This window comes from Pleurodeles waltl, chromosome 10 (genome assembly GCF_031143425.1).
Source record: "Pleurodeles waltl isolate 20211129_DDA chromosome 10, aPleWal1.hap1.20221129, whole genome shotgun sequence".
Lineage (NCBI taxonomy): Eukaryota > Metazoa > Chordata > Amphibia > Caudata > Salamandridae > Pleurodeles > Pleurodeles waltl.
The window spans coordinates 752,697,732-752,722,705 of record NC_090449.1 but is presented as its reverse complement, the minus strand read 5'-3'; positions in this window follow the sequence as shown (position 1 = coordinate 752,722,705).

The window sequence follows — 24,974 nt, the reverse complement described above, 5'->3', positions numbered from 1 at the left end:
TGTTATGACAGCATCAGGCATTCTTGTTGACTCCCATGATTTGTGGTGCTCTGGGGCATTACATTTGTCATTAAGTCCAAAATCTAAATCTTTCTGGACATTTCTTGGAATCGTTCCTGCTGACTTTGCTGCTTTATGTGATCTTATTTTGGCATCAAGAACTTCAGGAGACAAATTGCTGAGAACAAGTGGCTTATTAGTTTTGTTAGACTGAAAAAACTATTTGAATCCTGTCATTGTAAAGAGCACTACTCAACTCTACTCTACTACTACTCTGCTACTCAGTTGAAAACTTCATCTTGGAAGAAATTAGCTGCAGATAAATCATGTTTCCCCTTTGAGACTCAGATACTCTGTGCTTTGTTCTTTCATTAACCCTTCTGGCCCTTGTTCTGGATAAACCACAGATAACACATTGAAGTTCCTCTGCTTTCTGATTAGTTGTTGGAGTTGGACGAGGGCTAGCCATCGATCTTCTATGTGGATGGGCATTGCGTTTGGGTGTCACACCTTTCTCGGAAGACTCAGATTCTTGATGTGATCCTGTCAGAGGTTTCTTACCTAGGACTTGCACAGGAGCAGGACAGTGGTAGTTCCCAATGTCCATCTAGAGCACTGTCTGCTCTCTATGAATTTTCTGGAGGACAGAAGTGCCCCAAGGGGGGAAGGGGAATGGGAATTAGAAGGAGACAGCCAGTCAACAATGAGGTTTCTTCTCCAGATGGAATTCCTATATTCTACTGCTTAGTAATGGTGACATGTAAACCCTTTCTTATAGCGATTTAAACTGTAAAAGAACACAAACATTTTTTTATACCTCCTAGCTACCCTGCACTACAACTGTAACTATTGAAATAACATTACCATTTCTTACCCAATCTGTCTATGGCTTTAGCTCTTCTTCTAATGCAATGTGATATGTACTTTTGCACATACAGGTATAACTGTCACACTGTCTTCTTCATTCTATTGCATCAAACCTTACTGTTTGTGTTTTTCTCAATTGCAGTTCAAATATTTCACTGGACAACTATTTATTTAATGAATTAGTGTCTTTTTACTTTCAGGACAATACTTGCCTGCTCCGGGATATGAAATTGCTGAGAAAGACTAGTCTTATGCTGAATTCAGGTAAGTTATATTTTTTTTCTTGTTGAATTTTACTCTCCACTTAACTAGTTCTGAAATAAAGACTATTGGGAATTTGTTTCACCATCCATTTACTCAAGCAGATTTACAGTACTAGGAACACTACTCTCAAGGTTTGCTTGTTTCATTTCTCTCAGCACCCTACATAACAAAATTCTTATTGCAGTTACTCTCTGTCATGAAACTAATCCCTCATGACAGGCAGACTTCGAGTTGAACACTATGGGGGTCATTCTGACTTTGGCGGGTGGCGGAGGCCGCCCGCCAAAGTCCCGCCAGCAGAATACCGCTGTGCGGTCAAAAGACCGCCGCGGTTATTCTGGGTTTCCCGCTGGGCTGGCGGGCGACCGCCAGAAGGCCGCCCGCCAGCCCAGCGGGAAACACCCTTCCATGAGGATGCCGGCTCCGAATGGAGCCGGCGGAGTGTAAGGGGTGCGACGGGTGCAGTAGCACCCGTCGCGATTTTCAGTGTCTGCATGGCAGACACTGAAAATCTTGGTGGGGCCCTGTTACGGGGGCCCCTGCAGTGCCCATGCCATTGGCATGGGCACTGCAGGGGCCCCCAGGGGCCCCACGACACCCCATACCGCCATCCTCTGCCTGGCGGCCAAAACCGCCAGGAACAGGATGGCGGTATGGGGGTCGGAATCCCCATGCTGCGCCGCCATGGAGGATTCCCCAGGGCAGCGGAGAACCGGCGGTACACAGCCGGTTTTCCGTTTCTGACCGCGGTCAGAATGCCCAAGGGAGCACCGCCAGCCTGTTGGCGGTGCTCCCGCGGTCGTTGGCCCTGGCGGATTTTACCACCAGGGTCAGAATGACCCCCTATGTCACTTTAATATTCCTCTGAGTCTTGCTCACTGACGAGACGCTACACAGCAAAAGAAGGCAGACTCTAAAACAAGACACTAATCCACTGGGCAGATTCCTTACCGCTTAGATGTGGTCACGAAGGCACTAAACAAAGTTATTTTATGATGCCACTACCCTGACTAAACCTTTCACGACGTAGAACTCAGGTGAGGCTGCCCTCTCAAGAAATTACTTCAGTGAAGTGCATGTTTCTTTGATAGCGTGCGCTTAACATTCTATACATGCCTTGCGGAAAACAACTAGTCCACTGCAGGAGGAGTGGACGTGGCAGCCATCTTAAGTTTCCAGAGTTGCCAGTTCAGAGCCCAGTCATTGGTTTTGGTTTCAATTATTTTCTTGTTTTGTGCCTTAGAAGTCAATGTACTGATGATTATTGTTTTTTTACCTGAGATCCTCTGCAGGATCCTGACAGTTTCACTGGTTTCTGATATTTTTTGACAATTGTTTTCCAGGCTCTCTTCCATTGTATATAACAATGATAAAATATGTATCTTCTTAAACCATGAGTTTCAATCTTTTGTGAACTTCGCATGGTTTATTTCTGCAGCATAGTAAACTCTCTTGTGCTCAGCAGCTGTTGATGTTTTAGCTTTTCATTCAGATTAGTTTGGCATATGACACATCTTTCTTTGTTGAAGGAGTCCTTAGATTTTGTAGTTATCAAAACTCTGCCAGGAGGCAAAGATCCTCTGCTACCATCTGCCTCGCTCATAGTTGCAAATTTGAATCAACAGAAAACCTGAAACAAAAATATTATGAAAATAAATGACCAATATGATGGCCAAAACACATCATTATAGAGCTGCCATTTTGGTAAATGGCAGAGGAGTTACTTTCTGTCTCTATAAGAATACTTGACCCCAAAACCTATGATTTGACATCAAAATGAAGTATATAGGTCTCATGGTTCCTGAAACACATCCTCAATTTTTAAAAATAACGTACAGAAAAAATCGGCCTGGATTACCAATGTCTACCCAAGCTAAATTGCTTCTCTAATGATCCAAAAACATAAATCAAAAATGAAAATCTCTGGATAGAATTTTTTTTGCAGAGGTATATCAAGGGGCCTGGACTATAAGAGGTGGTAACAGGAAACTGCAATTTTCGGAGGCTTGAGTTCCGCCAAATACTACATTTGGATACTGAAATACCAGTAGGTTTGAACACTGAAAGAGAATTTTATGTATATCTCTGATACCTCCATGCCCCCAAGGCCAATGAGCTGTTTATGTATTTCTAGGATGATCTAGTTTAGGCCCAACCTTCTGAGTTGTGTTTAGTTGTGTCTATGATTTAGCCTTAATGTGAGATTTTCATGTCAGAACTCAGAACATAGATTTAAGTCCACTAGGGCAGGATTGTCCAAATATGCATATGTCATAATAAGATTTATGGGGAGATGGCGTCATGGAATGCATTCTTACGAAAAAGAGGTAAAATGAATTTGCACAAAGGGATGCATGCCCAATAGGGCTTAATTATCATTTGAAATATGCAAATATTACACATATGCAGATTATCCATGTGCAATGGTGCTCGCTATGTGAACAAGGCCGGGTTAACAGATGGAACGCGTTATGGTGGTCACGCAATAAATCAATTCATTTTACAAATTCCTCGTAGCGTCCGAGCTTATTTTATAAATTGACATTGCTGAACATTTGCACAGACCTGCTGGTGCTCCCCTAGATTTGGAGCACTGCAGCAGCCAGTGGGAGCGTGTAGTTTATTTTATGTAACTAAAACTAGGCACATGTACTAAACAGCAGGACAGGAATAGTAACCAAAAGCAGACTGGCAAATTTTGTCAGACCAGCCCTCCTGCTGAATGTAGAAAATGAGCAGAGCTACCAAGCTAAACCACCGGAAGGTGGGTTTGGGGTTGTTCTTCTCCTAAGAAGGGTTTTCAAAAAGTCAACTATGGTAAATTTTACAACACATTTTTTCTTATAGAACCTTGTACAATCTCTAAATGGATGGATGAAAATTGGAGACATGGTTGCATGGCTCAATGGATGAATTAATTAATAAATTAATGAATAGTTAGATAGGTGAAGAGTGGGAGGATTAGTCAAGAATAGTTAACAATGATTAAAGCCTTTCAGCTACATGTCTCAATTCAGTCACTAATGTTGGATGCTTGGGTTTTCATTTTAGGTGAAGTATTAAAATATCTCCTTCCCCAAACACAAACACCCCCAGTCCTTCAATCCTCGTGAAGCATGCATAGCCCAGGTGTATTCAAAACTGTGTACTGATTTATCATGACTAGGAATTAAGCACAAAGCACTAATCTTTGACCAAAAATGGGAGACAAAAATAGATAAGAATGTATTGGCTGAATTGTACAAAATGAAATCAGGAAAACATGCCTCAGTATCAGCTTCTAGTTGAACACATTTTGTGATCCTAGACCAGCGTTTTCACAGTGCCTCTTTCTCCATCATCAAATAAGATCTTAAAATACATCAAGGGGCGGGCTGCACAAAAGAAAGGGCTACAATGCTAATATGTCTCATAGTTACACCCTCGGCCATATACGGAGTCAAAAGACAACTGATTTTCCTCTTGGTTCACTAATAGCATTGCTGTCAGCTCAATGTGTGTGGGTCCATGAATGTTTCTAAGTTCATTATTTAAACCTATCGCCTCTAACAGTTGACAATAGTATAATTTAATCTACTAAATTGAAATGTATTGCTATGCATGCATTATAAAAAAATATACTGTTTTGAAGAGTCTTTTACGTACATGCACTGGACTCTCTGAGCCAAGTAATAGCAGACTTCTCACCGGACTCTCTTAGCCAAGTAATAGCAAAACTTCTCACCCCGATTACCCCTGAAGCCCCAAAGGTCAGCTTGACTGGTGTTGATCCACAAGGAGACAGGAACCAACCAAATGCAAAAACAAATGTATATGAAGTTATTATGATCTGTGTGGGCACTCTTAAGAACCAGTTGTTTCACATTTTGCAACAGGCAGAAAACATGGCTGGCCTGGCCCTTACCAACAAAACTGACGACCACCAACAGTACAATAGGCCCCTACTTTCTCAGCCCACTAGGAAAATGGAGAGAGTGTCAGAGAGAGAGAGGGAGCGTGAGAGAGTGAGACAGAGAGAAGAGGCATACAAATGCAAGAGAAAACAGACTCAGAAGGGACATATGGTCATAGTAAGAAAGGCAGAAGGAAGCAAAATAAAAGATCACAGACGTTGCTTACACATTAAGGCATCCAGATACTGCCCCAGCTCTTTTAATTCCTGTTACTGGTACTCCATGGTTCTGAAGGGGCAGCAAAAAATCAGAGGGAAAAGGAAACACAAAGGGGGTCATTACAACCCTGGTGGACGGTGTTAAAGCGGCGGTAAGACCGCCAACAGGCTGGCGGTCATTTTTTTAGTATTGTGACCATGGCGGTTACCGCCATGGTCGTCCGCCGCTTCTCCGTTCCGCCCGCCAGGGCGGAGACGACCGCTGGGCTGGAGACCTGGGTCTCCAGCCCGGCGGCCGTCACAATACCGCCGCCGGTATTTTGACCCGGCTTACCGCCGTGGATTTCCAGCGGTAGGAACCACCATGAAATCCATGGCGGTAAGCACTATCAGTGCCAGGGAATTCCTTCCCTGGCACTGATAGTGGTCTCCCCCCACCCGACTCCCTCCCCTACACCCCCCACCATTCGGTGGCAGGGCCCCCCTCCCCACCCGACCCCAACATCACATAACTCACACACACGACACGCACGCAGGCACCACCAACACAAACACACCGACATACATGCCTACATCCACACACTCAGTCAGACATGCACACCCATATACAGACATAAACGCACACATACATACAGACATACATACAGGCATACATGCACTCATTCCCAAAACACGCTACACACCCGCAAGCATACACACACTCACACACTCACACACCCCCTCTACATACACAGACGCACACCCCCATGCACCCACACAATACCCCCCCACCCCCCTCCCCTAACGGACGATCGACTTACCTGTTCCGTCGATCCTCCGGGAGGGGAACGGGAGCCATGGGGGCTGCTCCGCCGACACCACACCGCCAACAAAACACCGCCGCGCCGAATCACAGGATGTGATTCGCTGGGCGGTGTTCTGTTGGCGTGGCGGTGGAGCAACCTCCCCTTCCCCGCCGCCCGCCAGTATGGCTGTTGGTGGCTCTCTGTCGGAAAAAGGATGGAGAGCAGCCAATAGTCATAATACGCCGAGCGGCAAACCGCCACTACTGGCGGTCTTCCGCATGGCGGTCCCTCGGCGGTCTTGTAAAAAGACCGCCGAGATTGTAATGTCCCCCAAACTGTTCATGTCTGATGGGCCACTGATCCAAGTTCAGCCCCTCAGACCAGCATGTTATACTTTTCTAAAATCAGATTACCAAAAAGGAAGCATTAGCTCTTCGTGTCAACAATCAGAAATCGATGACAGACCCAGGGTAACATTTACAAAACACGGCCGGCATAGCATAGATTGACAGACATAGCAGGGCATTCAATTAGACATACATTGTCAATTATAGGCAAGTGTTTAACAGGACTTGCCAGGCAATGGGAATGGTTTTTTGGGGCTTGGAAAGGGATAGAGCATACCAAGCATTGTCTGGGAGGTCAGCAACTGATCATCTCAAGCACCTCGAGAGAGAAGGGCTCTCACACAGACCATGCAGTGAATAGCACCCCTATCCCTAATCCTTCAGAAGCCGTAAACCCTTCACAGGCCCCCCAGTCAATCTAAGGTCAATGAATATTAGTGAGATATGGGAGACTGAGGGCACCTCTTCACACTCTGCAAACAAGACTTATCATTTTACTCACACCACTGAGTGAGAGAAGCGGGAATGTATAAATGAATGATAATATGTGTGTGTTGTGTGCTAATTTCTCTGTGTGCATGCATGTGTGTTAACAAGTTTATTTATTTTTTTACAGGAGAGACACCCAATACCCTTTTATCTGCACCCTGTGCCCATTCTTACTCTCTTCTCCGTGCCTATTTTAAATCATGATTTTCTCTTTGCCCAGACAAGGAGAAGAGAGTAAGAAGGGGAAAAAAAGGTGCATCCCCCGTTCAGTTCCCCTACCCACCCTTTCCTTCATTTCCCTTTTCTTGTCGTCCTTTTTGCAGAACTCTTTATTAGCACTTGGTAATCTACAACGTATTCTACAACATGCACAACAGACAAGTTACCCCAATTCCCCAGCATTAGACATTGACAACAGGAGTGAAGATATCAGCTAAATATCAATCACTGTGAAACTCCAGACACCATAAATTTTATATTCAGTAATTTAAGAGCCTATTTCTGTCCCCCCAAAGTAGAGATGATAAAAAAAACTAATGTGTCCTCCGTCATGCAGGGTACAATGTTGAATTCTCCCGTTTCATCAATTAGTTTAGCAAAGAAAACCACTTCACTGAAAATCTGCCATCAATGTGTATTAGGGCGTATGTTTCTCCAACACCATGAGTTGCCATACTGCATGTAAACAGAGAGCAATGTTAGGGGCCTCACTAGTGTTTCTGTGAAGTGCAACAAGCATCCTGACTGCTCCTACCAGCTGGCCCAGAAAGAGCTGTTCTGCTGAATGCAGATCCAGCAGGGGAGTCCCACTGGCCCAGAACAATGATTGCTCGATCTCTGGGGATTGGGAACCCTGGAACCTTTTATATTACCCAGAACCTACTTTTAAAATGATTGACTAAAGAAGCATGACCACCATACATGAACCACAGAACCCCATGTCCTCCTGTGTCCTATCCAGCATTGATCAGACACCTTAGAAAATATGGTATGAAAATAAACCATTAGAGCAGTGCTTCCCGAAATTTCTAGAACCACAATCCACACTTGAGTTTGAAAAACATTTGCAGCCCACTTAGCTGTAGTAGACAAAGTGCAGGAGATTTTTCAGTGTAATAAAGCATCATTTGGTAGTGCATTGTTATTTGCAGACAGCACGTTTTCAATTGAAATGGTCATTATATTTGCACAGATATACAGTTTTATAAATTAAACTGTATTGCACACAAATGACGTGGTACTTGGATTTCAGTAAATATTTATTGTTTGTGCATCACCAAATTATGGGCCTGATTACAACTTTGGAGGAGGTGTTAATCCGTCCCAAAAGTGACGGTAAAGTGACGGATATACCACCAGCCGTATTACGAGTTCCATAGGATATAATGGACTCGTAATATGGCTGGTAGTATATCCGTCACTGTACCGTCACTTTTGGGATGGATTAAAACCTCCTCCAAAGTTGTAATCAGGCCCAAAGTGTCTTGATTTCTTCATATCTACTAAAACCTAAAAGCTTTCATCATACTCCAGAAGTACACAAATTTGCTTTATCTTGCTTTCCTAACTATTGAATGTGTACACTTCATTTACAGGCATTCACATTTCTGTGTGTGTTAGGAAAAACAACATCCTCCAGCTTTCCTTTCACACTTTATATAGCCCAGATGGATTGTCACATAATCCACTGTACGTTCTCTGTCTTCAAAGTGAGAGGAGTTCTAAAAACACCAGTCCCCATGTTGAAAAAGCAGCAGTAGATATAGCCTGACATTCGACCTCTGTCTTTCAAGTGCTGCAAATGTGACCAGATAAATAAAAAATTTAAAGTCATCTTCATTCATTGCACGGACTTTGCCAACCCACTAAAAATAGCCTCACGACCCGACCAACAGTTTTGAAACACTGCATTAGAGTATTACCTAGTAAACTGACTGTTTATAAGCCGTTCTTTGAAATAGTCTGGGGATACCATTGCATAAGGTCAACTATTCATTCAGTACTATGGGGGTCATTACAACATTGGCGGTAAAAGCCGCTTACCGCCGTGCAGAAGACCGCTGATACACCACCGGGGCCGCAGAAATCCGCCACAGCTATTATGACCCACATCTCGGAATCCGCTGAAATTCAGACACCCACACAAGTCCACCACACCAAAGGTCAATGATAAACTGGCGATAACAAAACCTCCACCGTCACGCCAACAGAAACACGCCCATGCTATCATGACCCACGAATCCACGTGGCGGTCTTTCAACCGCGGTATTCCATTGGCGGTACACACCGCTGCGCTCAAAATACACACACATCTCCAAAACACCACCACATTGGACAATTTGAAATACACACACCTGATATACATACAAACACCAGTCCCACACAATCAATACAATATAAAACACACACCCACATCACCCACAAACCCCTACTACCAAAAATTGTGACGAAGGCTAGAGAGACAGCACAGCATAGACAACCCCACCACACACAGGTACACAACACCATCACCCACACAACATCCACGCACAAAAAACCACACACCACTACATATCACCACACACACCACCCCACACATCATCTACACCACCCCATGGCACGGCAAAGACACCCCAGGTTCTCGGCGGAGGAGCTCAGGGTCATGGTGGAGGAAATCGTACGGGTAGAGCCACTGCTATTTGGATCACAGGTGCAGCACACCTCCATAGCTAGGAAGATGGAGCTATGGCGAAGAATAGTCGACAGGGTCAACGCAGTGGGACAGCACCCAGGAAATCGGGACGACATCAGGAAGAGGTGGAACGACCTACGGGGGAAGGTGCGTTCCGTGGTCTCCAGGCACAACATTGCGGTACAGCGGACTGGCGGCGGACCCCCACCTCCTCCCCCACAACTAACAACAAGGGAGGAGCAGATCTTGACCATTATACATCCTGAGGGCCTCGGAGGAGTTGGTGGAGGAATGGACTCTGGTAAGTCAAATCTTAACTATCATATCCCCCACCCCACCTGCATGCTATCACAGACCCCCACCCTCACCCCCTCCCCTATCACTCTAACTCCTCACATATGTACTACTAACACAAACCACCCATCCCAACACCAAGCCCTGCATGACACAACAAAGCAGGGACACCCATCACTAAAGCATGCCCACTGCACATACCCATAACACGCCCCCAACCATTATCACACAAATCCCCACATAGGAATGCTACCACTGGGGTACACGGTCACCCACCCATTGCACACCATGACACACACAGATGCGAAAATCATGCTTTTACACCCCTGCAGGACCACTACCCAACGTCACCAGACAGGAGGGTCCAGACATATCCACCCCACCAACAGAAGAGGCCCACAGTGATGACAGCAGCTCTGTCCAACTGGATCTAGATGACCAGCCCGGACCATCGTGGGCCTCGGGACAGTCAGTTCCCCACACCCAGTCACAGGCCACCACAGACCTTCCACCCTCTGGTAACACCAGCACAGCACCCACCCAGCGGGCCCATACCTCCGTACCCAGGACACGCCAATCAGCTGTGTGTCCACCCCTACAGGGAACCCAGGATAACCCACCACCCCAACAACAACAGGGACCTGGGGGCAGTGGTAGTGGGCACGAGGTCCAGGGGACGGAGGCCCAGGAACACAGGGGAACTGGGAGGGCTGCTGTGCGACAGGGGGCGGACAGGCCAAGGGAACCCAATCTCCACGAGGCCCTCTCCTCCATCATGGGAGCCTACCACCACTCCCAGGAGACGATGGCTACGGTCCTGGCCAAGTTTCAGGAGACCCAGCGCATGCAGGAGGAACAGTATTTGGGGTTCAGGGAGGAACTCAGAACCATCAGCTCCGCCCTGGGCACCATCGTGGGGTGCTGAAGGAGATACTGAACACCAGGAGGGACACCGTGGCACTCCAAGGGGCCGCTGACACTAGCATGGACGATGAACTGCCCACCACCTCCGCCGGCGCTAGTGGACAGGATTCCCCTTCCCCGCCACAGGACCACCACACCAGCACCCCACCCCCTGCAGACGGAGAACCACCCTGAAATCGGTCCCTGAGATCCAGGAACAGGACAGAGCACGATGGCAAGACCCCCGCCAAGAAATGAGACCACACTGATTGTCATCCCACTGTCCCACTTTGCAACCCTGTTCATATTGGAACTGCCCCAGCTCCACTTCCTATGCCCATATGGGCAGTGCACCTGTGAGACTAATAGACTGGACTCTGCCATGGACATTCCTCCACCATCACCCCTCACCATTTTACCAACCCCCTCCAATATTTAGCACTGCAATAAACACCCTTGAAGCACAAAACAATCTGGAGTCAGTCTGTGATTTTGAAAATGTGTATTAGCAATGACAGTGACAAAGTCCGTTCTCAAATGTAATGTCAACATACCTATGTCACACATCTCAACTCCATGAGGAATCTAAGCAGATGACACACATTGGTAACCACACCTGTGAAACCGTAAGGGAAATGTTCAACTCAGTTACCATATACAGGTTGAAATTGACAGACAGGATAGAGGTAGAAGTGGGAAAGTACTTATAGTAGGCAGGAAGGTGTTCTCACCTGTGTGTCATTGGAAATATTGCTGGATAACTGAGTCCCTGTTGTCAATGTCTTCTTCCTCTTCTTTGTCTTCATCACTGTCCACAGGCTCCACAGCTGCCACAACACCGTCATCTGGGCCATCCTCCTGCCGAAAAAGACACCTGGCGTCGCAAAGCCAGATTGTGAAGCATACAGCAGGCGATGATGATCTGGCACACCTTCCTTGGTGAGTAGAATAGGGAACCAACTGTCATATGGAGGCACCTGAACCTGGCCTTCAGGAGCCCGAAGGTGCCTTCGATCACCCTCCTAGTCCGCCCATGGGCCTCATTTTAGCGTTCCTCTGCCCTGGTCCTGGGATTCTTCACTGGGGTCAGTAGCCATGACAGGTTGGGGTAACCAGAGTCCCCTAATAGCGACACACGGTGCCTCTGGAGTTGACCCATCAGATAAGGGATGCTGCTATTCCGCAGGATGTAGGCGTCATGCACCTGGGAGATGTACTAGTCTGCCAAACATACCATCTGCACATTCATGGAATGATAACTCTTCCGGTTCCTGTACACCTGTTCACTCCTGTGGGGGGGGACCAGAGCTACATGGGTCCCATCAATGGCACCTATGATGTTAGGTATATGTCCAAGGGCATAGAAGTCACCTTTCACTGTAGCCAAATCCTCCATCTGAGGGAAAACGATGTAGCTCTGCATGTGTTTCAGCAGGGCAGACAACACTCTGGACAACACGTCGGAAAACATAGGTTGGGACATCCCTGATGCCACGGCCACTGTTGTTTGAAAAGACCCACTTGCACGGAAATGGAGCACTGATAACACCTGCACTTGAGGGGGGATCCCTGTGGGATGGCGGATAGCTGACAGCAGGTCAGGCTCCAACTGGGTACACAGTTCCTGGATTGTGGCACGGTCAAACCTGTAGGTGATGATTAAATGTCGCTTCTCCATTGTCAACAGGTCCACCAGCGGTCGGTACACCGGAGGATTACTCCATCTTCTCACATGTCCCAGCTGACGGTGCCTAGGAAGGACAACAGCGACCACAGAGTCAAACAACTCAGAGGTAGGTACCCACAGTCTACACAGAACACGAAAATGAATCCAAAAAGTTGTCTGTATATGTGTTGAATCCAGGCCTAGGTATGTGTGACGCAGTTGAAAATGAAACCATGTGGGCCCCTGAAATGGCAGCTGCCTGACCTCTAAACTGGGACAATGGGAAGTGAGGTAACTGCGCTGCCGTTGTACACCGTCGCAGTAGGCGCACGAAGGCCGCGACGCAATGCTGCATTGGTTAACATTGGACCCTATGGGTCCCAGGAGCCAATGACGAAGTGCGCCGGCGGTGATGATACGCACCGCCGCGGACGTCACCGCCATTTTCTATCTGTTGAATCACTCGATACCTGATCTTCAACAGGAGAGGACCTACACTGCAAGTGCTGCTGTGACCTCGATCTGGAAGAGACAATGGCTTGTGCGTCTGGGGAAAGGGCCCCTGCCTTCACTGCACAGGAGTTGGAGAAGCTCGTGGACGGGGTCCTCCCCCAGTACACGCTACTCTACGGTCCTCCAGACCAACAGGTGAGTACACAGGGAGCAAGTTTTATGGGCTATGCCTGTGTGGAGAGGGCTGGTTGTAAGAAGGAAGGGGCCACAGTTCTGCGTGCATGAAGGACTGTGCATGCATGTGCCACATGGCAAGGGTAGGGATGTGGGCCACTCACTTTGATGGTGCAGTTGGTAATGACTTCTCTTCTTCCCCTGTACATGTCATGTAGGTCAGCGCCCACCAGAAGAAGGATATTTGGCGTGCCATCGCCAAGGACGTCCGGACCCTGGGGGTCCACCAGAGACGGAGCACCCACTGCCGTAAAAGATGGCAGGACATTCGCCGCTGGAGCAAGAAGACGGCGGAGGCTCAGCTGGGGATGGCCTCCCAATGTGGGAGGGGTGCCCGTCGCACCATGACCCCCCTGATGTTCAGGATCCTGGCGGTGGCCTACCCTGAGTTGGATGGGTGCTTGAGGGCATCACAGCAGACACAAGGGAGTGAGTACAACATCATTGTGCTGACTTTGCGCGCATTGAAGGTGTCTGGGTGGGGGAGGAGGGCTGTGGGTTTCCCTAGGCCAGGACGAGTTCCGTAGGCTAGGCCCCTCCGTAATGCAGGCCATGTGGCACTCCACCCCACCTCTGTAGAGTGCCAAGTACAGGTATACATGCCCCTGTGTCATCTATGTGTGCTGATGTCCACCATAGCCACGTAGGCCATATCCCAGGAACTGCATCTGTAGAGGCCAACAGCACGGCGCAGTGCAGGGGGCTGCTGTGTCTGTATTGTCCGCCAACGGTAGCGGTAAGCCATGCACTCAACCTGTCTTTCTTCTGTTGTCCCCCCCCCTTTTTGTGCTCTCCCTGTTCTTGTGTGCATCAGCATCATCAGGCGGAGGTACAGTGGCACCGGAGCACGAGGGAGCTGCATCCCACATGGCCATGGAGGGCAAAAACCACGGACTCTGAATACACCAGTGGGAGAGAGGGCGAGGGGAGCTCCACTGCTGTCACAGGATCAGCAACCAGCGACAAAGACTCGTCCTCCGATGGGAGCTCCCTTGTGGTGGCGGCAAAATCTGTGCCCCCCCACTTCTAAAGGTACAGCCGCCACCCCCCTACCAGCACCGCCCTCCCAGCAGCCCCTCAGCCTTTGCCCCGTGCCCGCTCACCCAGGAGGGTGGGCATCACCTTCGCCCCAGGCACCTCAGCCCCTCCCCCTGTCACCTCTGCTGCCCTCAGTGAGGAGGCCATTGACCTCATCAGGTCCCTCACTGTTGGGCAGTCTACCATTTTGAATGCCATCCAGGGATTAGAAAGGGAATTGCAACACACAAATGCATTCCTGGAGGGCATTCATTCTGGTCAGGCTGCCCTTCATCGAACCCTGCAATCTCTGGCCTCAGCACTGATGGCAGCCATTGTCCCTGTGTCTAGCCTCCCCCTTCCAACTTCCTCCACCCAGACCCAATCCCCTGTACCCCAGCCTATCCCAAGCACACCTTCAGACCAGGCTGCACACACGTCAACACACAAGGGAAGCTCAGGCAAACATAAGCACCACACATCCCAAAGGCACTCACGCAAGCATCACACACATACAGAAATACCAACATCCACTGCCTCCGCTGTGTCCCCCTCCTCCTCGTCTCCCTCCTCCCTCCCAGTATCGTCTACACTCTCACCTGCATGTACTACCACTACAGCCACTAGGTGTTAGGGTTTGTGCACAGCAAAGAGCATGTCCCCTCTCACTGCAATAGTGGGTTCTGTAATAGATCCCTTTTAAACTTACTATTGAAATCCTTTCTTGTTATCTCACCTTCCCCCTCCCCACTAGGCTTCTGTGTATGTTGTTTAATGTGCTGTTTTGTTTACACATTGGGCCTTGCTTTTACCAAGGCTTCTTTAAAACACTCCTCTCTAGGCCATGTGTTAATTTAACTCATTTGCATAATAACTGAAACTCTGCACACCTTTCAAGAACATGTGCAGCATGTGAGGACCACACCCAGCTCTTCAAACCACACCCAGCTCTGCACACCTTTCAAGAACATGTGCAGCATGTGAGGACCACACCCAGCCCTGTCTATAAAAGGCAGCCCCGAGCCTCACCCAGTGCTTGTGCTCGTCTACCTCCCGCTTACCTGAGGACAGATCCCTCGGCGCTGGCACTCCTGCTCTCTACAGACTTTCATTGGCTTCAATGGGCGCAGCTGCTGGTTCTTCCTTCTTCCGGTTTCCGGTACCTCCTTGCCTCAGCCTCTCTCCTACAAGCAACCTGCAAAAGAGAAAGAAGACAAGGTTAGACTGATCAGTATCTCTTGCCAGCAACAAGTAAGTGCAAAACTTTTATTACCTGAAAGAACTTTGACAACAATTTACCTTCCACGAACATTGTGATTCAAACTCTTTGTTACAAGAATACTTTGCGGAACTTTGTGAAGCAAACATTTTTTATGGAACTTTTAAGAATCGAACCGTAGAAACCATTAACAGCAAGGCAAACAGTAAATCAAGGACTTGCACAAATTACATGCTGTATTTTGACGTAAAAGTACTGTATTTGTTTTATAAAAGATTCTGGAAATATGGGAAAAGTGAGTCTGCTATTGGGAATTTAGGCTTTAGTTATATTAAGATGAATGTTTGATATTAGTAATTCTGATAACGGTATTTGTTTAATGTTTTAGAAGCTTTAGAGTAATAGAAAGCACATCCCAGAGCAGTAACACATTCCAAACCTGGAAACTAGAGACCAGGATCCAAGAGGTACTTTTAGAAGAAAATTTCTAATAAATAAAGGGATAGTCAGGAACCCAGTTAGGAATAGGTTGTACTTATCTGTTCTTTGTTTATGTTTCATTAGGCACCAGTTTCTACAGAAGTCAGAGAGGGCCGCAGATTTGTGCAGCACTTCAACAGTGGAAACGCAAGAACGGTGTTGTCTCTTTATTTTATTTTATCCACTTCCCCCCTTCCCTTGAGCTTCTGTTCTTAGTGCACTGTTTTAAAAACTAGTGTGCTGGAACAAGCAGTTTCAGGGTGGGGTCGGATTGTCTTCAACCTCCATCAGAACTGAACAAGGACTCAGGTGAGCTGGGCTTTGACACTAGGTCCCGCACCAGCACACCCACCATCACACCCCGCTCACCTGCACTCACCACCCCCACTACCATTTACACATCCCCTGTGTCCTCTCCCAGTGTGTCTGTGACGCCCCCTCCTAAAGTACACAAACGCAGGCACACACCCACCCAACAGCCATCCACCTCACAACAGCCTCCAGCGCATGCACCTGCACCCAAAGCCACAAAAGTTACACCTCCTTTTGTGCCAGCGCCCCCCCCCTGTGAAGCACCAGAAGATGGACAGTGCCCGGCGGGAGTGGGGGAAGGCTCCAGCTGGCAAAGCCGCTCACAAGGGTCCCGGGGGAGTGTCCACTTAGCTGTGACTCCTCCCAAGGTGGGGAAGGGGCAGAAGAAATCGCCAAAGTCTGGGAAGAGCAGCACGGCGGAGAAGACCGCCATCATCCCCGCTGCCCAAGAGGCCACCGGCAGCCCCATCGTCACTGCCAGGAGGCCACCAGCAGCCCCATCATCACTGGCCAGGAGGCCACCGCCAGAGTCAGTGCCCAGGAGGGCAGCCCCATCGTCACTGGCCAGGAGGCCACCGCCAGAGTCAGTGCCCAGGAGTGCAGCCCCATTGTCACTGGCAGTGCCCAGGAGGGCAGCCCCATTGTCACAGGCCAGAAGGCCACCGCCAGAGTCAGTGCCCAGGAGGGGAGGACCATCGTCACTGGCCAGGAGGGCACCGCCAGAGTCAGTGCCCAGGAGGGCAGCACCATCGTCAGTGGCCAGGAGGCCACCGCCAGAGTCAGTGCCCAGGAGGGCAGCCCCATCGTCACTGGCCAGGAGGGCACCACCAGAGTCAGTGCCCAGGAGGGCCCCGGCAGCCACAGCCCCACTGGGCAATGAAGGACTGCCATGGCAAGCACCGCTGAACAGAGCAAGCACCGCTGAACAGGGCAAGCACCGCTGGACAGGGCAAAGACGGCCATGGCAAGCAGCGCTGAACAGGGCAAAGACCGCTGAACAGGGCAAAGACCGCCATGGCAAGCTCCGCTGAACAGGGCAAAGACCGCTGAACAGGGCAAGCACCTCTGAACAGGGCAAACACCGCCATGGCAAGCACCACTGAACAGGGCAAAGACCACTGAACAAGGCAAAGACCGCCATGGCAAGCACCGCTGAACAGGGCAAAGACCGCTGAACAGGACAAAGACCGCTGAACAGGGCGAAGACCGCCATGGCAAGCACCGCTGAACAGGTCAGTACTGCAAAGTCAAGCACCACTAGCCCATGTGCGGCAGGGCAGTGACGGAACTGGGACCGTCACGGGGAGAGTGATGCACTGTGGGCACCAATCCCCCTCCAGAATGAGTGGAGAACAGCATCCACTCTGTCTGTCCTTAACAGGATGAAGCACTCTGGGCACCAGTCCCCCTCCAGAACCAGTAGAGACTGTTATCCACTTGAGAGGCTGTGGCTTTGCACTCCCCAGGATTGAACAGTGGGCAAACCAACCACTGTAGAGACTTGAGAGACTGTGGCTTTGCACTCCCCAGGATTGAACAGTGGGCAAACCAACCACTGCAGAGACTTGAGAGACTGTGGCTTTGCACTCCCCAGGATTGAACAGTGGGCAGACCCACCACTGTAGAGACTTGAGAGACTGTGGCTTTGCACTCCCCAGGATTGAACAGTGGGCAAACCAACCACTGTAGAGACTTGAGAGACTGTGGCTTTGCACTCCCCAGGATACATCAATGGGCATGGAGCCCCCTCGTGGATCTGGCGTGGTGCACTCATCCGGCTGAGGTGCCCCCCCCTTCCCTTCCCCCTGAGGTGCCTGTTGTATTTCTATCTGATGCCCCAGCAGTGTTCTCTCCGTTTTGATCAGGTATCTGATGTAGCCTCGCCCATGCATTTTGGGCCCAGTGCTCCACGGACATTGAATGGTGCATTACCTGCACTACTAATCATGATGTATATTTTGTTGACTATGTATATTTATCTGTATATATTTGGTTACTGTCTTTTGATATATTGCAATGGTTGCACTCATTTTGTTTTGTCTTTGCATTCTTCCAGAGGTTTTGGGGGATGTTACTGTAATGTTTGGATATGCATTGGTGTGTGTGTTGTAGTGGGTGAGGGTCGCGGTGGGTGTGGGGGTGTTGCGTGTGTGTGTCCCTGACCTTTGCCTCCCCTTCCCCTATGTCGTAGTTGCAGTACTCACCGTTGTCTTCAGCGCCGGCATTGATGATGGTCGTACAGGAGCAGGAAAACTATCGCAGGGAGTATTTGGAGTTCCGGTTCCATGGTGTCGTTGTTCCTTGTGGAGTGTGTAGAGGTGAGCATTTTCCCTTTGAAATGGCTGTTTCCGCCGTGTTTTTATCCGCAGTGAATCCGCCCCGGAAAAGGTTGCGGATTGTTAGGTTGTGATACTGTGGGCGGTACTTTGTCTTCCGCCTGTCTGTTGGCGGTGACCGCCGCGCTGTTTGTCTGTACCGCCGTGGCAGTCGGAGTGTTAAAGTGGCTGTCTTTGTTGGCGGTTTCCGCACGGTCATAATTCACATTTTGTTTCCGCCGGCCTGTTTGCGGTCTTACCGCTGCTTCAACACCGTCCGCCAGGGTTGTAATGAACCCCTATATGTCCTCTCAACATCTGCTTCTACCTTTCAAAGTATTTCCAATCTAGAATCTGAGAACCTGTTTGTATTCAATTGGTAAAAGTTGGAAATTAGGCCCTGGAACCAGACCAAATTCTGGTGAATCTTTCAAAGTATGTTAGTTGTCTCACCGCTGCCTCCCTCTTTGCGGGGTGTAAACCCAGTGTCACATTTAAAGTTATGTAATTTTATCCCTCTCAGTAATCCTAAAAGATGCTTTACATTCCACAAACTTTTGGTTCATCCTCATTTAAAATAACACACAATTACCCTACATTGTCATTATGTGTCAAAGGAGCACTACCCTGCACAAACATAAGTTCAGGATTTAAATGATTTGAGATATTTGGTGATGGAAATAAAGTCAGACCGAGCCCTCACTACTATCCAATCCAACTACTACTGTTTTCACTTGTGTGGTCAAAATGCACTGCTGGGACATAGTACTTTTCTCTACCAAGTCAGGTTCCATGGCAATCTCTTGGCCACTGACTAGTTCATAAATAACCATTTCTTCTCATTTTGCCTTTCCACCCACTTCATAATTATTCCTATCCTACAAAGTAAGGACTCCAGAAACTCTGTTGTTCCTTGCGTCATTTTCAGTGAGGTGGGCAAATCCTCATATCCATTTACTTTATTGTCAATGCCTGATAGTGCCAATCTGGCCATTGTCAAGTTCAGCAATAAATTGTCTAATTATTGTACACTGTTTTAGTAAAATGTTTGCATCTGTAACAATGTTCTTCTGTAAAAGGCACTCTCTTCCAAGGCTATCCTTGGCATAAGTATTAGGATATATCAACTTTCTGTAGGGAAAGTGTGATGCCTAAAAAAGTAAAATAATGCTGATACTGGTGTTTTGAGGCAGAAATGAGCCCTTGTAGGTAGGGATGAGAAATCTACCCTCACATGGTACTTAGTTTTCTGGGATGTGAAGAACTCAACTCTTGATCAATTATTTTAGGAGTTTGGGATGCAGCATGTATATCCCATTCTTTATTTGGTCCATTTATATACATTGAATGATCAAACTCTAAGAGTTTTCTGTTTTCCTCTTCTCTAAGAGCACAGGCTTGATTGGTCACCTTAACATTGAGTATGTGTGCCTTGACTCTCTGAAATTCTAAGTGAATCGCCACAAGAGTTCCTACTTTGTCTCCCTTTTCAAATCTGCCCTAATTTTAAGAAACTGATCTCTGTCCTATTAGTCTGCAAACAACTAAAGTGATGCCAGGTTGAGGTGATATAGATTTTGTTTCTCTAAATTCTCCAGATCCTTCAGTTTGACTGATTGATATTCCTGCAACCTTCTTATCAATGATGTCCCTTGCAACTCTTCCAGCATGGGAAAACATGATGATAGCTGGTGCCTTAAATAGGCGCGGCTCCTACGCTAGGGTGGAGGAGCGTTGCCCCCCACCAGCAGCAGCAGCTATAAACCTCTTACTAAAAAATGCTAATAAACTACGTTTGTTATTGTTTTTTAGTAAAAGGGACAGGGCCAGGGGCTGTGAGGAGAACTGAGGGGGAGTACACAGCTCTCTCCCTCACTGTGCATGTATGTGTGGCCGGTCGTCTCGGACTGGCCAGACACACATGCTCAGTAGGCTCTCTCCAGCCCGGCACTGTGTTGCCGGGCTGGAGAGAGCAGGTACCGGTTCCCAGTCTGCCTGCCCTGCAGCCTCAGGATTGGCCACAGGGCAGCCTGGGAGCTTGTTCCTGCATCCTACCTGCAGCAGAGGAGCGGCGCTGTGGAGACAGCAGCAGCGACGATACAGGTAAGTTTTTTTTAAATTGATTCCCACTCCCCCGCGCACACGCTGCCCGTATTAAGCACCCCTGGCCACTCCTGGCCTTAAATGCATCTTAATTGGTAGCCAGTAAAGTGTCAGATGGCTAGCTGACCTGTAGCGTCTTCAATTCTGTTACCATAGCTAATTCTATGTACTTGGTCCACACAAATATTCTCCTTTTTTTTAAGCAAACTTTATTGCTTTTCACAAAGCATCATATATTCACAACCATTGATTTTCATGTGACAACATCATAACATATAAAGCACATGGCAAGCATTGTTTTTCACAGTAGCTTATTCGCTGTTACAATAATTTTTGTGTCAAATTGTTCAGCTTTGGTGATGCTGTGATGTTGAATATGACATATAGCGCCGTCTCAGCTTACCCCCCCCATCCATACCATTGTCATTATATATACACCGAACTGTCCTATAATTGGTGCTCAGTGGACATGTAGATGTAGAAGGAAATGGACAATAGTATGAGCATACTCAAAAGTAGTGCTTGCTTTCATATTTTGTTGGTGTCCATTCTTGAACGTGCGTGTCAGAGGGAGGGCCTAATGGCTCTAGGTCTGTACGTGTGTTCAATAGTAATATTTATATCTCTCTTAAGGCTTTATGGTACTGCAATAGTACCAAAAGAACCCAGGGCTTTAAAGGATTGTAATAATGCATCCCATTCTATTCTTATAGGTTTATTTCACAGTCCTCTATATTCCTCTCAGCGTAGAGTCCCCCCTCTGTCAAGAGCGCATTGTGGCTTTTGGTATGAGGAATAGGCCCAGTAGGCAATATTTCCACTGGTTCCATTAGTTATTGTTTGTAAGTTATGCTACCTCCCTGGTGATTTCTGTCCTGTAGGGGTTTAGTCTACTGCATTCCCATAAAATGTGTACCTATTTTACATCTGGTGTATGACAAAGGTGGAATGTTGAGGGAACAGTGGGGAACATTGCATGTAGCCTATGCGGTATGAGATAGGCGCTTATAAATTTGAAGAGAGAGTTTCTCGAAGTCTAACAGTGTTATTCAAGTATAAAGTCCCATTCTTTGTCTTAGAGGTTCCTGGCCATATTATTTTCCCAATTATTCCTCAATGGGGTTAGGGAAGTTGACAAGTATGCTCAGGTGCCCCTGAATAGCCATCGACCTAAGTGTCTTCCCTATCCTATAGTGTGTATCTCTTGTAGCAGTTCGAAAGTGGTGGGCTCTGTGTCATCGGTGGTGCCCAGTGGCATCTGACAAAGCAGATAATGCTAGCGTAGATTAGGAACAATGTCTCTCGTATCCCCTGCGTTTATGCTAAATTAGTTGGGTTTAATAGCGTGTGCTTCGTGTAAAGGCCTCCCGGTGTGGCAACCCTGTTGCTGAGGCATGGCTGCACTCTTTGTCTTGATAATATTCTTGATGTGGTGGGAAGGCCCACCAGAGGTATTTTCGGGGTGTAAGGTAGTGGATGATTGGTGTATTGCAGCGCCAAGCTCCAGGAGGTGAGAGCAGTCCGCAATAGAAGGCTGTCAGTAGGGAACTTAGATACCGGCACATCATGCTAAGTAGTTTGCCGGTGCGAAGCATTTCCTGTGTATAGTCAATCTCTGGGAGGCTATAGACGAAGTTAGCCAATAAAAAAGCCACTGTATTTGTCCAACTATGCAGTAGATTTTAAAATCCGGGGCTCCAATTCCCCCTTTTACATGAAGAAGTTGGAGCTTAGATAAGCTGACTCTACAATGCCCATTCACCCATATCAGGGTAATTAGAAAAGTATTGAGCATCATAAAGACTCATGCGGGGCCAACCACCAGGATGTTCATAAAGTGATAAAGTAATCGCAGTAATCGCCGCTCTACCTGCCACTGAAAGAGGCTGTGTCTCCCAGAAGGTCACCCAGGACTTAAGACTCGTGATGGTTTTTAGGAAGTTGCCATTTAATATGTCCGGTATCTCACAATATATTTAGATGCCGAGGTAGCGGAATGTGAGGGATACTACTTGTATAACCGTGTCCCTAAAGGGCACATGTGGCAGATCATAGCGGCCTTGAAAAGCAAAGGCCTGGGATTTATTAGTGTTAATCTGTAGACCTGAGATGGACTCAAATGTGGTGAACAGTCAGGCGTTCTGTGAAATTCCACCAGATGTCCTTTACATATAATATTATATCGTCAGTGTATAAAGATATTCCATATGTTGTGTGACCAATCAGGATACCCAAATTTTTGGCGTCTTTATGCCAATGCTGCACTAAACTTTTCAGGGCGAAGACAAACAGAAGTGATGACAGCTGACAACCTTGTCTTGTTCCACGATGTATCTTATAGGTATGTGAGATAAGTGGTCCCGTGCGCGTTCGTGCTGTGGGGTAGGAGTGAAGGAATCTCACCCAACGAGTGTACATGTGGGGATATTAAAGTGCTCAAGCGCTGCAAACATAAAGTCCCATGCTACAGTATCAAATGGCTGCCGCAGATCTAGTGATAGGCAGCCCACTTGCTGGAGCCGATCCCCTGTAGCATCCATGATATGGTGGAGGCGTTGTATATTAAGCAATGTATTGCGGTTAGGGGCAAATCCACATTTGTCGGTATGCAGAAGCTTTGGTATCAGTGGCAGCAGACCGTGGGCCAACACTTTACTAAGTATTTTATATTCAGTATTAAGTAACAAGTGTGGCCTAGAAGGGGACTTATCAGATGGAGGTTTATGAGGTTTCAATAGTGGAATACCCAATGCTTGCGCCATGGTAGGAGGTATTGTGCCATCAGTTAGTGGTGTATTATATAGGTGTTCTAGCTGTGGGGCCAGGCGGGTTGCAAATGAGGCATAAAATTCAAAGGGTAAACCATCCACTCTCGGTGTTTTATTCTTGGCTACTCCCTTTATTGTGCCACAGATCTCAGCTGCTCTTATGGGTACACTTAATAGGTCGCATTCAACAGCTGTCACCTTGGGCAGGGCCAGCTGGTCAAAGATGTCTGAGATTGCTGTAGACCCTACTGGTGGGGGAGCATAAAGAAGTGAACACAAATCATGAAACACAGTGTTATTATATTAAGGATTGGTATGGATGAGGGCATTGGTTGTATCAAGCAGGCCAGTAATGCTCCAGATCTGTCCACCTCTGAATGTTTTTTCTGCAGGTACGACTTATGATCAATAATACACAGACATTCTAGTATTCATATTCAGCCCTAGCATCATGGACTGACAGTATCTAATTTTTACTATTCACTGTTGCCTTTTCCAAGGAGCCAAGGTTCGCATAGGACCTGGTCGGTGGATGTGTCTTAGGGAGCACCACTATGGTGGCTGTGTCCATTCCGTACGGAAAGGAACCTACCTGGGTCACTTCGTCATAGAGGCCCTGAAGCTGTTTACACTTCTTTAAACCTTTTGTAGTATTCCAGTGGAAACCCATTGGGTCCAGGAGCTTTCCCTGCCCCTAGTGACATCATTACCTCCCCTGTTATAGGCTCATCAACGATGTCTGTGTCTGTTTGGGACAATTCTGGGAGGAAAACATAATGCAAGAATTCTCAGGCGTATTCTGGGATGATCGTCGAAGAAGCTTTGTTTAATTTGCTGTTACCTCTTGTAGCTTGGTGACCACCTCCCCTGTGGTGTTAATTTCAGAGATAATTCTAGATGATTGATGATGTGATACCAGCCAACAAAGCAGTTTCCCATTTTAGTCCCCTCACCCATGTACACAGGTGGTGGAGGCGCGCTGCCTTCACGGAGAGGTCGCGTATCTCCTCCCATATGAGCATGAGTTGCCGATTTAGTTCCTTTGTGGATTGTGTGGATTGTTCAGCCTCCAGACGGAGGGCAGGGGCCTCCAGACTAGAGATGTGAAGCCTCTGGTATTGCTCCCGTGCATGGACCAGTCCCTTCGCAGCCCCGCTACCACTGCTTTACCCGCTTCTCATAAGGTACCTGCCAAGGGGACTGAGTTTGTGTTTATGGAAAAGTATTCGAAAATAACTACCTGCAATTATTGGGGAAAGGGTTTATGTTGTAACTATCATGTGTTCAGCCTCCACTTCAGGCCGACGCTCACCCAAGCATGAGCTGCAACGGAGCATGATTAGAGATACCCCAGGGAAGCATCTCGATGTGCGTGAGTTGGCTGTAGTCTCTAGCCGGCAATAAAATTAGGTCTATCCTAGATTGCGTTCGATGTGCTGCCGAGGTGTGCACAAACCAAGTTTGTCATGGATGCCAGATTCTCCATGCATTGCATAGCCCCAGGGATGCCATCCAGTTCATCAGGCTGGAGGCTGCTGCCTGACTGTGGTGTAGTAAAGGTTCCAAAACGTCCTGCAAAGGGTCTGGACCGCATTAAAGGCTCCACCTATCAGGGTAGTCCCCTGAGACAGATCCAGAAGAATATTGGTAAGGTCATTTCGAACAGTGCACAGGGA